This window comes from Microcaecilia unicolor, chromosome 4 (genome assembly GCF_901765095.1).
Source record: "Microcaecilia unicolor chromosome 4, aMicUni1.1, whole genome shotgun sequence".
NCBI lineage: Eukaryota > Metazoa > Chordata > Amphibia > Gymnophiona > Siphonopidae > Microcaecilia > Microcaecilia unicolor.
The window spans coordinates 213463623-213480105 of record NC_044034.1 but is presented as its reverse complement, the minus strand read 5'-3'; positions in this window follow the sequence as shown (position 1 = coordinate 213480105).

Here is a 16483-nt window from a genome sequence, read left to right as displayed (position 1 = left end):
CATCGGCGTCGATTGAGAGCGCTAACGGGGCTTCCCTGAGCCCTGTAGAGCGCATTGCTCCGCCTCAACCCGGAAGGGAATTGCCGATAGCCCAAGCAGTGAGGGAGAATGAAGGCGTTCAACCTAACTTGCTCGAGGGAAGGACTGCGGCGATAGAAAATGGTCCCCAACTGAAAGAAAAGCTTTTTCAATCAGCTTTACAGGTACTTCCTTTGGAAATTGTTTCTAAATTATCTGAAGTTGGTGCTCAAATTCAATCCCCTCCTGGAATTTCTGGCGTGACTAGACCAGCAATTGTGACATTAGAGTCACTATGGGATATGGTACATAATATTCAAATCTCCATGCAACCTACATTGAAAGAAAATACTGATAATATAAGAACTGTTTCTGAAGCTGCGTTACTCCAAGCACAGGTATCTGCGCAGCAGGCCTTGAAATTGGAAAATTTGAATACTAAATTACAAGAAATGGGAACTTTAGAGACTGCTTTGGTTAAGGACAATGTTTTTCTTCATAGACGTACAGAATATCTGGAGAATCAGATTCGGAGACTTAATCTTAGATTTCTAAATTTTCCTAAATCTCCTCTGATTTCACCTGTTGAAATGATTAAGAAATATATGGTGGACATTCTCGGAATGGACAAGGATTCATTGCCCCCCATAACACGGGCCTATTACATCTGGAACCCACAGGGGGGCGATGGAAACCTCCCAATGGTGGGGGATGGAATGAATTTAACTTCATTCCTTGAGAGCTCACTGGAGGTTATTACCCAGAGGACTACTATGCTTGTTACTTTTGTCTTGGAACCTGACCGCAATGCAATACTAAGGCTTTCCTTAAGACACTTGGAAAATCTGTTTATGGGTTCAAAGGTTCGCGTTTTTCCTGACCTCTCAAGGCCCACTCAAGCTAGGCGCAAGGCCTTTTTGGAACAGCGTCCTAGAGCGTTGGCATTGGGAATAAACTTTGTACTACGATTTCCTTGTATATGTAATTTAACGCTTGAGGGTAAACAATTTCAATTTGTTGACCCTAAACAGTTAAAAGAATTTCTTGATGCTAGAGTAGATATGAATGTGGTGTGCCCTCCATAAAATGCAGGCTGGGATCAGTAACCTGAGGTAGCAACTGGTGGGGATTAAATTTTTTTTTTTTTTTCTTGTTATTTACATTTATATTTCTTGATTCTTGGAACCAATGTTTCTTTATCTGTGGACAAACAGGCTTTAAATGTTATTTCTTGTTTTTATTTTTTTTTCCTGTTGTAAATGCCTATTGCATATTCATAATTTGTAGTGAAATAATGATTTACACCAATAAATAAAATATATAAAAAAAAAACTTTAGGGAGGAAGTGACGTCACGAGGCTGAATGGCCGCTTAATCCCTGAGCTCCGTGCCTCCTTACCCTCTCAAAGGTGCCATCCGAATCAGAAAACCTCTTCAAACACGCGGACGAAGCTACAAGTGAGTGATGAACGTCCTAGGCAAATCACCATGAGCAAGAAAAGCGGAGCACAGCAGCGCGACCATGACAGACCAGCCACAAGGCAAGCGGAACGGGGCCTTGCGCGACCTCCATCCCCCAAAGCGCGCTGCCCATCGGAGTCAGGATCAGCTTCCTCGAGGGAGGATGGTTCCGGATGCATGGACTCGGCCCCTATGCAAGCTCTTCCCGCGGACCTGACGCGCTGCCTGGAGACCATTAGAGCTGAAATTAGAACATCTAAAGAAGAGATCCTAGAGCACGTGGATGCTTTGAGTGTGGATCTGCGGGAGCTAGGAGGCCGAGTAGAAGCCTTGGAAGAGCGGGCGGACGAACAGGGGGAAAAAAACGAGGAGGTCGATAAACACCTAGCCAAGCTAATGGAACAGTCGGAGGAATTCCAATATAAATTAGATGACTTAGAGAATCGAGGGCGCAGACACAACCTGAGATTCAGAGGAGTCCCAGAAAATGGCGACCGAGAAGCAGTCCCGGAGGTGGTGCGCACTATATGTGCCCAGTTGATGGGAGAAGACTTTGATTCAGCTGCAATGGGCATCGACAGGGCTCATAGAGCGCTGGGGAAAATGCGAGACAATAAACCCTGGGACATAGTAGTGCGTTTCTCTTCATACAACTGCAAGGACCAGATATGGCAGAAAGTTAGAAAGGCTCCCGACGTGGAATTCAACGGGGAGCGAATTGCAATATACCAGGATCTCTCCTTATTCACTTTGAATTCGCGCAGAGCTATGAGACCGGTAATAGAGATTTTGAAGAGAGAGAAGATTCTCTACAGGTGGGCATTCCCGTTTGCACTTTGTTTTGAGATTAAGGGTGCGCAGCACAGATGTCGAGGAGTGGGAGCGGCCTGGAAAGTTTTGTACGAGGCTGGATTGGCTTCTACAGCTACCCTACCCAGTGGAAGTGGCATCCTCCACAAAAGCACGACCAGAAGTGGAAGAGGGTAGAGAAAACACCCAGGAAGCCCAAGACTTGAGCAACAGAGGTGAGATCAAGGAGCCTGCATGTGGAATTTGAAGCCGAGGGCCCTCGAGAGGAGGTGATGAAGAGAGACAATTGGGAGAGAGGTGGACAATAAAGGATGGTACAAGTTAAATACTGATATGTTTGTGAACACATGAGGGAGGGGGAGGGGGGGATCGAAGGGAGTGTTTATTTGTGTTAAATTCCTGTTTAATAGTGAGTTCGTTTGGCCAGGGGGGTCACTTCCTTGCAACTCCCAATTGGTGCCACATGGTACCAGTTGGTGGATATTGGATTGTGGGGCAGGGAGGGTATGGGAGGAGGGTGGGGAAGATTTGGGGGGGGAGAGATATGGGACTGAGAAGAACCAGAGGGGCCAGGAAGCAAGTGGGTCGGAAGAGGGGGGGTGTAAGGCAGGATAGGCGTTCTCCACCTGAAGTGGGGTGCACTTACAGAATATTCAATGGCGGGTTTTAAATTGGTTACTTATAACATTAAGGGGCTGAACTCCCCTTACAAGAGGCATGCGCTGTTTCGCGAACTGCAGTTGATGAAACCTCAAATGGTCTTTTTGCAAGAAACACACAATGCAAAAACATGAAGGCCTGTTGTCCTCCAAACAGTACCCGCTGGTGGTGTGTGCCTCAGATGTAAAGGGGGCTAAAAAACGGGGGGTGGCTATACTATTTCATAAAGATGTGCAGGTGCAGATTGTACGTTCTAGAAAGGACAGGGAAGGAAGATTTCTTTTACTGCAAGTCATGCTGGAACAGGAGGAGTATACCTTGGCAAGTGTATATGCACCAAATGAGAGGCAGGGGGAATTTTTCCTCCGTCTCCGAAAAGAGATGCAGGGCTTTGCCAAGGGTAAAGTAATAATGGCAGGAGACTTTAACGCCACCATGCAGCCTGGATTAGATCGCTCTACTCCTCCTGCCCCGCTGGACTGTAAAATTTCACAGGCCTTAAAAGATTGTGTGGATGAGTTGGGCCTGTATGATGTTTGGAGGCTGACACACCCCAGGGGGAGAGATTACACATTTTATTCCCCGGTCCATCTGTCCTACTCTAGGCTTGACTATATCTTTTTGGACAAGGCGCTGTCTGGGGGGGGAGGAGAGTCCTCTATAGGTCCCTAAGAGAGGAACCGAGAGAAAAAAGATGGACGCTTAATAACACTTTGCTACAGGACCCAGACTTGGTAGCTGGGTTCCGTCCAGTTTTGAAAGAATACTTTGATATGAACTTAGACTCGGGACCCTCTCTGGGTACGGTGTGGGACGCCTTTAAGGCAGTCTTGAGATGCTATTTTATACAGGGAGCAGGTCGGAGGGCGAGGGCATACAAAGCTCGATTAACCCAATGTATGGACAAACTTGGGGCATTGGAGGCTAAATATAAGGCCACGGGTTCTCTGTCGGACCTGCGTAGATTGCAGGCAGTTAGACTGGAGCTCAGCTCGTTGCACGAAGACAGCTTGAAATTTGCACATGCAAGGATGAATCAGGTTTACTATGAACACACTAACAAACCCGGTAGGCTACTAGCAGTCAAGCTAAGGCAATTGAGATCCTCTCGTCACATTTTGAGAGCCCGAGATGGCAAGGGGCAGGTAGTGCACAGTTCAGCGCAGATCAGACAGTGCTTTGCCCAATATTATGAGAACCTATACAGGGAGGATGCCACTGTGCAGACTGAGAAAATTGACGCCTATCTGGAGGCCAGGGGGCTGGCGGTCTTGACCGAATCACAGAGGGCGGAGCTTGAATGTCCGGTGCGGGTGGATGAGGTCATTGGGGCTATTAAAACTTTACCCACAGGGAAGGTGCCTGGCTTGGATGGATTCACCAACAAATTTTTCAAGGTATACGCAGTAGAGCTGGCCCCCTATTTGACAATGATTGTCAACTCAGTGAGGGAGGGTGTGCCCCTTCCTAAGACTATGATGGAGGCGTGGGTGGCTGTAATCCCTAAGCCAGGTAAAGATGTTACGTTGTGTGCCTCATATCGGCCCATCTCCATATTAAATGCGGACGTGAAAATTTTAGCTAAGGTCCTGGCGAATCGATTGGAGGGTGTGCTTCCTAGTCTGGTCCACCCGGATCAAGTAGGGTTTGTGGCCAAAAGACAGGCAGCGGACAATATAAGGAGAACAGTGGACCTTGTCTATGCAGCCCAGATGAAGGCTAGACCAGTAGTACTGCTCGGATTAGACGCAGAAAAGGCATTTGATAGGGTCCACTGGGGGTATTTGGACAAGGTCCTACACAGAGTAGGGATAGGACAGTTTTATAGAACGTGGATTAGGGCCTTGTATTCGGCACCACAAGCCTGTGTGCGCATCAATGGAGGGAATTCCGAATCATTTCGGCTGGGTCGAGGAACCAGGCAGGTTTGCCCACTATCCCCCCTCTTGTTTGCTCTGGCAATGGAACCATTGGCGGATGCCGTTCGAGATAATGAGAACATTGCTGGAGTACAGGTGGGAGGGAGGGAGTATAAAATCGCCTTATTCGCAGATGATGTCCTCTTGACCTTAACCAACCCATTAATTTCTTTGCCTAATTTAATGCAGGTGATAGAGGAATATGCGACAATATCTGGGTATAAGCTAAATGCTAACAAGTCCACAGGACTGGCTGTGGGAGTTCCTCCGAGAGTCATGGACACCTTGAAGGCGTCTTTTGTCTTTAAATGGGAGGCTAGAGCGTTAGGATACTTAGGAGTTCAGTTGCCTGGCAACCTGTCTGAGCTGTTTACCAGTAATTATCCGCCACTTAAGCGAGCTGTACAGAGGGACCTGGACAGATGGATGTCTATGGGACTGTCCTGGTTCGGGAGGATTGCTGCAGTAAAAATGAACATTTTGCCCCGGCTTCTTTATCTGTTCCAGGTCCTTCCCATGCAATTGTCCAGATCATTTTTATCAGGTCTGCAGGAGGCGATTATTTGCTTCATCTGGAATCAGAAGAGGCCACGTTTGCCCAGGGCCCTGCTATATAAGTGTAAGCGGTTGGGAGGGCTGGGGGTACCCAACTTGTTCTGGTACTACGGGGCAGCTCAGGCCAGGGCGGCGGTAGCCTGGTTTAAAAGGGAGGATCACCACGTATGGGTTGACATTGGGTAAGCGTTGGTGGGTTCTCGGAGACTGGGACAGTTAATGTGGGTTGTGGGTAGGTACAGGTTGTGGATAGATTCCCGCCCACAGTGCAGGCTACATTCCACTATTGGGACCTTATGTTTTCAGACAAGCAGCCATTGGTTTCGGGTTTAGCTCCGATAGTGGACAACCCTTTGTTCAAACCAGGGATAGGGAGTGTCACCTTTTGCAGATGGGCGGAGTCCGGACTAGACACATTGGGGCAGCTGCACGTGGGAGAGACTATTGTGCCCTTTGAGACACTGATGGATGACTATGGGCTTAGGCAGGGGGATCGATACGCTTACCTGCAGCTGGTGCACTTTTTGAAGAGCCCTGCTTATGTAGAATGTTTGAGGCGAGAAGTTCACCAGCTGGAGGAGATGTGTGTAGAGGACAAGGACACGCAGGGTATGATAACTAGATTGTATGCCTACCAAGGGACCAGAGCTAAACCGTCCCTCCTACACAGGCAGAGATGGGAGCAGGAGCTGCAGTTTACATTGCCTGAGTCCGGCTGGGTGGCCCTGGAAAAGCAGATTTTGAGGTCATCACTGGCAGTAGCCACGCAGGAAAACGCCATAAAGGTCTTTTACCGGTGGTATCTGACTCCGGTCCGATTAAATCACATGTTTGCTCAGGTATCAAAATTTTGTTGGAGGAAATGTGGGGGGTTGGGGGCCGCCGGTCATATCTGGTGGCTATGTCCCAAGGCACAGGCCTACTGGAGGGAGGTGTATTCACGACTCCAGAGGTGGCTAGGTCGGTCTGTGCAGTGGCATCCCTTAGTTTTCCTGCTTGGATCCAGGTCGGCAGGTCTAACGTCTGACCAGTGGATGATGACAAGGTGTGCTGTGCATGCGGCCCGAATAAATTTAGCTCAAAGTTGGAAATCCCCGTTGGTGCCCCCAATGGGAAGGATTACCAAAATAAGATATATGTGTGAGATGGAAAGACTGACTGCCGTAAAACGGAAAACCATGTCTAAATGGAAAAGAGTTTGGGAACCCTTCTTACAACGGTGCTCTGGTTGAGAGATGTGTTGGTTGATGGATGGGGGGTAGTAGGGAATAGATGGGGGGGAGGGGGGAGGGAGTGATGGTGGGAAGGGGGGGGTCAAAATCACAAAAATTGGATAAAAATTGAAGTATAATAAGTTTTTGTCCTAGCATTGATATTATGTTGGTACCTTTTGGGTGCTATAGTTATGTACATTGTTTGTACCAGACTATATGGTTCTGTATTGTGTTACATATGTATTGTATTATTTATCGATGCCTAATAAAGACTTCATTAAATTAAAAAAAAAAAAAAACTTTAAAAACTTTTTTCCAGCCTGTATGCCAGCCTCAAATGTCATACCCAGCTCCATCAGAGCAGTATGCAGGTCCCTGGAGCAGTTTTTAGAGGGTGCAGTGCACTTCAGCCAGGTGGACCCAGGCCCATCCCCCCCCCACCTGTTACACTTGTGGTGGTAAATGGGAGCCCTCCAAACCGCCCCCAAAACCCATGTACCCACATCTAGGTGCCCCCCTTCAGCCATAAGTGTTATGGTAATGGTGTAGATTTGTGTGGAGTGGGTTTTGGGGGGATTTGGGGGGCTCAGCACCCAAGAGAAGGGAGCTATGGACTTCAGAGGTAATTAACTTTATTTTTCAAATTGTTACAAGTGCCCCCTAGGGTGCCCGGTTGGTGTCCTGGCATGTGAGGGGGACCAGTGCACTACGAATCCTGGCCCCTCCCATGACCCAATGCCTTGGATTTGGTCGTTTTTGAGCTGGGCTCCTTCGGTTTCCATTATCGCTGAAAAACGATACTGCCCAGCTCAAATCCACACAAATCCGATGCATTTGGCTGGCACAAACCATAGTATCGGAAAAAAGATGGACGCCCATTTTTTCCAAAATACGGTTTTCCCCGCCCCTTCACGCACCCGTTCTTGGAGATAGACGCCCATGAAGATGGGTGTTCGCGTTCGATTATGCCCCTCCACATTTTCTTCATTTCCCTCCCCCACTCCTGCCCATGGTGTCCAGCATTTCTCTCCATCCATCTCCCTGTTTCAACATCTCTCCTCTTCCCTACCGCCCTGCCATGAACTGTTTATTTGCTTTCCTCACTCCCCTAAGGCGATGACTCTACAATCTGCATAAGGACAGGCATCACACCTGTCCATTGTGGGGCCTTGAGTATCTACCCATGGTCAAGACATGCTGGCTTCTGTTCTCTTCGGAGGGAGCAGGAGCATAACTGGGTAAATATGTACCTAAATGCGGGAAATGTTCACGTAATATAGTATTCTATAAATTAAGCTTCTCTGAGTCCTGCCCATGCTCTGCTCAGATTCTGCCCTCGTGTACGCTTACTTGTAAACTATGTGCTATGTAAGATAGATGTGTATTTAAAGAATAGTTCTCAAGCAAACTTTTGGCATTTAAGCATATATGTATACACATATATGAATAAATGCCACTATTCAGCATATAATGTTAGAACCTAGTTTATAGAATTACCCATATTGAATACTGTGTGCAGTTTTGGTCGCCCAATCTAAAAAAAATCATAGCGGAACTAGAAAAGGTTCAGAGAAGAGTGACAAAAATGACGAAGGGAATGGAGCAGTTTCCATGTGAGGAAAGGCTCAACAAGTTATTTATGTATTTATTTATATAGGCATTTATATCCCACATTTTCCAATTTGCATTGTTCCAATGTGGCTTACAGAGTAAAACGTTTACCTTTGATGAAGTTGTCTGTTGATGAGGTAGGGATGAAAACTGATTATTTGTGAGATCGATAGTTGTAGGGGAAGATGATTAGCAGGGATGATAGGCCTGGGGAAAATAATTAGAGGAGAAGATAGAGTTCTAATTATTAGCGAGAAACCAAGTTAATAAGGTACATTCAGGTTGATTTGTCTATTTTGGTGATCCCCTGAATCTTTGTAGAAGAATTTTTTGAAGAAGAAGGCTTTGATCGGTTTACAGAATGTCAGGTTGTTGTTTGTTTTTTAGAGTCTTTGGTAGTATGTTCCAGCTCTGCGTGCATACATATGTGATGCTCAACTTGTGAACTAAAAGGTAGTGTAGACCCTTGTAGCTGAGGAAGTGGAGTGTTAGGTAGCTCCTTGATTCTTTGCTGATGTAGCATGTTGGTAGAGTTTGTAGGTCTGTCATGTAACCGGGGACTAGGCCAAAAATAATTCTGTATCCTAGTGTGCATAGCTTGAATGTTATTAGGAGTCTTCAGCCTGGAGAAGAGATGTTGAGACTGAGAGGGACATGATAGTAGTCATTAAAATAATGAGTGAAGTGCAAAACGTCCCGGGGCGGAGAAACCCATATTGTTGAAACAAGATGGACATCCATCTTTTGTTTCAATAATATGGTCGGGGACGCCCAAATCCTGAAATTTAGGTCATCCTTAGAGATGGTCGTCCCTAGACTTGGTCGTTTCTGATTTTCGGCAACAGTGGAAACCAAGGACACCCATCTCAGAAATGATCAAATGCAAGCCCTTTGGTCGTGGGAGGAGCCAGCATTCGTAGTGCACTGGTCCCCCTCACATGCCAGGACACAACCGGGCACCCTAGGGGGCACTGTAGTGGACTTCATAAATTGGTCCCAGGTACATAGCTCCCTTACCATGTGTGCTGAGCCCCCAGCAACCCCCCCAAAACCCACTACCCACTACTGTACACCACTACCATAGCCCTTATGGGGCACCTAGATGTGGGTACAGAGGGTTTGTGGTGGGTTTTGGAGGGCTCACATTTACCACCACAAATGTAACAGGTAGGGGGGGATGGGCCTGGGTCCGCCTGCCTGAAGTGGGAGGGGGTTGGTGACCACTGGGGGAGTAAGGGAAGGTAATCCACGCTTCCCTCCGGTGGTCATCTGGTCAGTTGGGGCACGTTTTCCAAACTTGGTCCTAAAAATAAATGGACCAAGTCTGGCCGGCGAAATGCTCGTTCGAGCCGGCCTCTTTTTTCCCATTATAAGGCGAAGCCGGCCATCTCATACCCACACCCCCACCCCCCATCCCACCTTCGCTACCCTACCAACACGCCCCCTTGAATGTTGGCTGGCGCCGCGACAAAACAGCAGTTGAAGCCGGCCAAAATCGGCACCAATTTCGATTTGGCTGACGATCTCCCAATTTGTGTCGGAAGATTGCCGGCGATCCCTTTTGAAAATAAGCCTGATAGCTGCTTACAGAGTGCCTGTGACCATTGGAGTCAGTTGGGGTTTAGTGCTGAGCAGAGGAGTGGGCCAGGAAAAGGAACAGAGTTTACAACTTGTTGACTAAAGTTTGTATTACATAGGTTTAGAAGGAGTTGAGGTTGGAGTCTGAGGCGTTATGAGAAAGTCTGGTTCTTTACGTTGCAGCCTACTGAAGGGGCTTACAGTAGTTCCATTAAATTGCTTGGGTCTGTATTCCTGCTGGTTAAAAGGAATTCATTTTATCTTTCCTGGTTCAGCTACATTTTCTTGGTGATTCTTTTGGGAAAACTTTAGAATTTTGGGGGGGCTAGCAGATCTGAAATGTTTAGGAGGGCTTGCCTGGGAAGTAAAGTTGTGAACACTGAGAGTGGAGGTCAGAGGGCTGAGGCTTTAGGAGACTACATATGTGAGACTGACTTGACCAAAGCTGCTGAGGTGATTGGCTGAGCCAGAGCCTGGGACAGATTAAAAGCCTGACTGGTTAAAACACCTGCACATTTGAGCTTAGGTTTAGGAACAGGGTTAGGGATAAGCTTTCCTGGTTTCCACACTGCAGCTACAGTAGGAGCATTTTGCCAGATAGATTGGGTTAAGACATAAGAATAGCCATACTGAGACCAATGGTCCATCTAGCCCAGTATTCTGCTTCCAACAATGGCCAGTCCAGGTCACAAGTACCTGGCAGAAACCCAAACAGTAGCAACATTCCATACTACCAATCTCAGGGTAAGCGATGGCTTCCCCATGTCTATCTCGATAGCAGACTAATAGTGGTAATCAAACCCACATCCCCTATATTGAGGGCTTACAGCCCCAACCCCTGTACCACACACATACCTGGTTGGGAAACCAGTTAAGGGAACATACTCATCTTTTATTTTCTGGGCTAGCTAACTTTCCACAAAGGTTCCTGACGAAGAGCCAGGTTATACTTGAGCTCACATCATATAGGGAAGGAGTCTCTCTTTTTGGTTTTGTTGAGAAAAGAAGTATGCACCTATTTGTCATCAGAGTTCCCTAAGATTCTGGTTCTAGCTCTGATCCTGGGGAGGAGATTCTTGGTACCTAAGGTGACTAACCAATACAAGAGAGCAGTGAGCCGGTGAAGACAGAAGGATTCTTTTCTTTTGAAAGCTGAGCACTCGAGTTAGGACAGTTGCACTGGTTTGGGGTGGTGGTTCCTGGCTGTAACCAGTCTGGGAGAAAACTGAAACAGGAAAAGGGGAGAAATTCACTTGGGGAAAAATGAGTAAGCTTTGGAAGTGGGAATACTAGAAATACTTGTCTGACATTGAGACAGGGTGGTGGTTAGGTGGAAGCATCTGGGATGAGGTTCAGGTAAAACTTTCTGTAAAACAAGAAAATATTGCATGTTGCTCATTTAAATATTAGTGTACAGTTGAGACATTATGCTGAAATTATTTTAAAGTAACTACTTAATAAATGTTTTAACCTTTTATGCACCTCATATTTTTGAGACCAGTCTTAAGATGTTAGACTGTTACCTGTCTTAGGGTTCATTGTGCAATAAACCTTTTGCTACATTGTGAACCTTGCTGGAAGTCTCTTCCAATCCAACACCTGTGGGGTAATCACACACTTTCAATTTCAACGCTGGTATTTTTGAAATGACTGCAATGTTTGGGAGGAAGTGTGACTTGGCTCTAGGGAAGCCAGCCTGCCGCTCATCACCGTGATCAATAGCCCTTTGGCTATTGCACTGAGCCGGGTTAGCACTTAATCCTAGGGGCTGCTGAAAGGGTCATTTTAGTAAATACAGCAAAGGAAGGTAGTTTGAATAAGTCCCAAGAACTAACTGGTAACTAAGAAGTGATCAGAGGGGTATCTTCAAGTGGGGAAGGACTAGAAATCTCAGAGCCCAAGTTGGGCATAAACCAGTTAGTCATTGAAAGTTGCAGTAAGGGAGGCAGAGATCACTGTAATGATGTCACCTCGGTAACAAAGAACTGCACAAGCTCATCAATAGATGGAGAGCAGTGCATATGAGTCCCTTTACATGACAAAGTTAATTCAGTCAAGATAGAAAAAAAGTTTCTTTGGTTTGATTTCAGCCTTAGTTATTAAGGAGATATATTACGATCTCTTGGCTAGTTTAACTTTCTGATGATATATATTACAACTTGTTTTATAAGCAGAAAAACAATCAGAAGTCCTGTACTTTCTCAAACACCTTTCAGTGTGCCATGTCTGACATTTTAAAAGATGAAGACCATCATGAAACTATGGATTCTAAGAAGTAGAGAGATGCTTTTGATGTCATTTAGAAGCAACTGTCTCTACTTGGAAGTCTAGAATAGAATTCCAGAGTGTAACCTGGTCATTAAGGGATCCCTTTACTAAGGTGAGGTAAAAAGTGGCCTTAGCGTCTTTTCTACTCGCTATGGCCATTTTAACTGCAGATCGAAAATGGCCGAGCGCTAATATTCAGCAAGTGATAGAGAGGCTCTTCAAATCTGCACCAGAACTGATGCAAAAGAAAACAGATCCCAAATGAAGTGCTCCAGAACAAGATGTCTTTATTAAAACAATCACCCGATGTGATGCTTCAGGAGTATGATACCAAAAATGGGAATGCTAAATGTTTCACAATCCCAGCCAGCTATGTAAGATACTCAGCAGCATAGACACAGATTGTTCTGAACGCGTCTGTGTCTATGCTGCTGCAAGCACTGTGCTGTTGAGCATCTTACATAGCTGTATGGGATTGTGAAACATTTAGCATACTCATCTTTGGTATCATTACCTCTGAAGCAGCCCATGAGTGGGAGAAATGTGGATCATGTCGGATGATTGTTTTAATAAAAAGATCTTGTTCTGGAGCACTTTGTTTGGGATCTGTTTTGTTTTAAACAAACTCTAATGTTGCCATCAGTGTATGGCCATTAACATGATTGCTCTTACCACCACCATTTTGTAGGTGGTAAGGGCTCACCTGCTAATCCCACACTAATCAGCAAGCGGTAATGTGGCTGTGGACTCTCTCCTCCCCCCAGACATACCCTCTCAGAGAAAAATGCAGAAATATTTTTTATGCATGTGGGTTGCTTGCATACATTGGACGTTTACCACAGGACACCTCAGCACATCCCTTGGTAAGCTGTTTTATGGTGTGGTAAGCATGCGCTAGCGCTTATTACAGCTTAGTAAAAGGAGCCCAAGGGATAGAAAGAACAAAGTGAAGGAAGCAAAGATGGGTCAATGCTAGAATAAATTCCTGGTAAGAGACTGTGATGTCATACTGTATTAGACACCTAATCTGACCATGGGACAGGAACATCAGAAAAGTCTTCAAGAGAGAGACATCATTGAAAAGAAAGAAAATAAATTTAGGTTATGTCCTGTAGAATAAGTAGGGAACAAAATATGTTATGCTCAACCAAGATCAGATATAAAAGAGAGAACATTTGTCATAAGAGTGTAGGGAATTGGCCACATGAAAATTTAAATTTCCTAAGATGAAGATTAGGAAATCAACTACAGCATCAGATGGTGTCTGTGTTAAAACATGCCAGTAGGTAGAGTCAAAAGATGTGGGGAAATAGATCAAGAGAATATGAAGTGGTATTGCTAAGGGCAATTTCATCAGGAGAAGTGTGTCTGTTTGTAGTTCAGTATTAGAAAGAGATCTCCCATCTGCCCCTACAAGAATTTCTGCATGTTAAAAAGACAGAATAATTATATGGAAAACATTGAGAAAATATGGGCTTCTTTTCCTTCCCGAGTCAGGTCTCAGTCAGACAGAAAATGTCAGAACCAGAGGTGGAAATAACATCATAAAGATCTGTGGTTTTATTTTTAAATGACTGATAGTTTAACAGAGAACATGAGATGCAAGAAGGAGAAAAGCTGGTTGATTTCAAAAGAGAGGAAGCGAGGAGATTACACGACAGGATAAGAGGTATCTTATTTTAGGAAGGTCTACACGCTTAGCATGGAATAATGGTTGAGAACCCAGTGAATTGGAATAGGATAGGACAACATTGAAGTTGTACAAACCAGATAAATCATTACAATTGTTGATGCAATTTACCCCATGGTGCTTAGGAAGCAAAGCACGTGATAATCAGAAGATGTCCCTCCAAGGAGCTCACCCAAGGAGTACAACCAGTGGTGTGCTGGAGCCGGCTAGCACCGGCTCGCAAGAGCCGGTTGTTAAATTTTCTTCCGGCTTGCGAGCCGGTTGTTGCAAATAGCGAGCCGGCTCTGGCTCTCCTCCCTCCGGATCCGCCTCACCGCCCGCTTGTTTTTTAAATTCTTCGCTTCCAGCGCCGAGTCGCCGACTGTCCTGAGTCCTCCCTTGCCGATTTGCGCTTTAAAAATGGCCACCGAGACTTCCAGAGGCGGCCTCGCGAGACTTTGTCTGAAGTCTCGGCGGCCATTTTGAAGCGCGAATCGGCAAGGGAGGACTCAGGACAGTCGGCGACTCGGCGCTGGAAGCGAAGAATTTAAAAAACAAGCGGGTGCGCGGTGAGGGACCGGATCGGGAGGGAGGGAGGAGAAGAAGAATTTCATAAAACAACTCGGGAGGGGGTGGCAGGGGGGAAAAGAGAGTCGCTGCTGGGCATGGGTGGCTGGAGGGCAGGGGAGAGGAGGGTACACTGCTGGACATGGGTGCATGCAGGGCAGGGGAAAGGAGGGTCACTGCTGGACATGGGTGCATGCAGGGGAGAGAAGGGTCACTGCTGGACATCTGGGTGCAGGCAGGGCAGGGCAGAGGAGGGTCACTGCTGGACATGGGTGCATGCAGGGCAGGGGAGAGGAGGGTACACTGCTGGACATCTGGGTGCATGCAGGGCAGAGGAGGGTCGCTGGGTATGGGTGCATGCATGGGAGAGGAGGGTCACTGCTAGACATCTGGGTGCATGCAGGGCAGGGCAGAGGAGGATCGCTGGGTATGGGTGCATGCAGGGCAGGGGAGAGGAGGGTCACTGCTGGACATGGGTGCATGCAGGGCAGGGGAGAGGAGGGGAGAGAGAAGAAATGCTGGACATGGATGGAGGGGAGAGAAGAGTGAGGAAGGAGATGAGATGAGGGAAAAGGAAGAGAGGAGAAAAACTGCACGTGGATGAAGAAAATAGGCAGAAGCTGAGGACCAGAAATGAAGAAGAAAGGAGGAAAGAAATAAATGGAAAGGAAGCCCTGGAAACGGAGTTAAGAGGACAGATAGCAGCAGAATCGGATATTGGGCCAGCATGATCAGAAAAACAGTCACCAGACAACAAAGGTAGAAAAGATCATCTTATTTTCATTATAGTGTTTGGAATATGTCCACTTTGAGAATCAGGTGCTCAACATTTAAAGTTTATATTTATTTACTTATTTATGGCATTTTATCCCACATTAAACATGAATTAGATTGGAACCTGGGATCATTTAATTTTTTTCCTGGAGAGAGTAATGCATTGCCCCCCTCCCCCGCTATAGCCAGCTCTGCAATTTTGGGGGGGCGCAGAGGTGGACGGGGGGGGGGGGTGCAGTGGTGGACGGGGGGGGGGGGGGGGGGGGCGCTGAGGTGGACCGGGGAGAGAGCCTGTTGTTAAAAATTTACCAGCACACCACTGAGTACAACCTACTCTTGAGATCAAGGTGGGGGGGGGGGATTATACCCTGGTAATTTTAATATCTTCCATATCTCCTCACCATTTCTACTGGTGACACCAACAGAGATGTAGGAAAATTCAAAAACTACAGATTACTCCTTCTCTCTTGATTTTCCAGATATTCTATCTCTCACTTGTATCTCGACAAGGTTTCTGTTTGCTTAAGAATGAGCAAATATGATCAGTTTCTGAACAAAAATATGAAGTTGTAGTTATAATGGAAGAGACTAAGGTCTGCATTGCTTCTCAAGGAATACCCATTGTTAAAACTTAATCCTTGTTTCACTGGAAGGCTGGCTCTGAGTTGCAAAATGAGCAATATCAAATGCAGTTCCTTCATACCCAGGTACACCAATCTCTTTCTAACCACTGGGGAAGAAGCCACCTCCTCAGGGACTCTTTTGGAACAGCTCCAGCTCTAAGAATCTCCTGCCCCGCTGACACACTGGCTTCACCACTGGGAAATGTACTTTTAGGCCATAGGGGCACTGCTCTCACCCTGGGGCTAATTAAGGCCCATTCTGTACTCTACTCCAAGGCAAGAGCCGTGGAGCAGCCCAAGGCTGCAAACTCAACCAAGTGTAAGTGAACCCCAAATTTTTTAAACAAAAGTTGGACCATCCAAGGGGAGCCTTTTGACATGGAAAGGAGTGCCTTAGATTTTGCCTTCCTCTTCCTCATCAAATCCAGTGGAGACCTGGGTAAGTCACTGTGTGAAGGAACAAACTGCTATGTCACTTCATGACATCATCTTGCTATATCCAAAGATTTTGATATCTTAAGCTACCCTTTATAATTTTCTCATTTACAAATCTTAGGGATTTATAATAGTTTCCACTATTTTGCCTGGCATTGAAGTCAAGCTTACCATCTGTAATTTCCTGGATCACGCCTGGAACCCTTTTTAAAAATCGGCATTACATTGGTCACCCTCCAATCTTCAGGTATTATGGATGATTTTAATGACGGTACAGAGTAACAGCAGATCAGCAAAATAATGGAAACTATTATAAAGAGT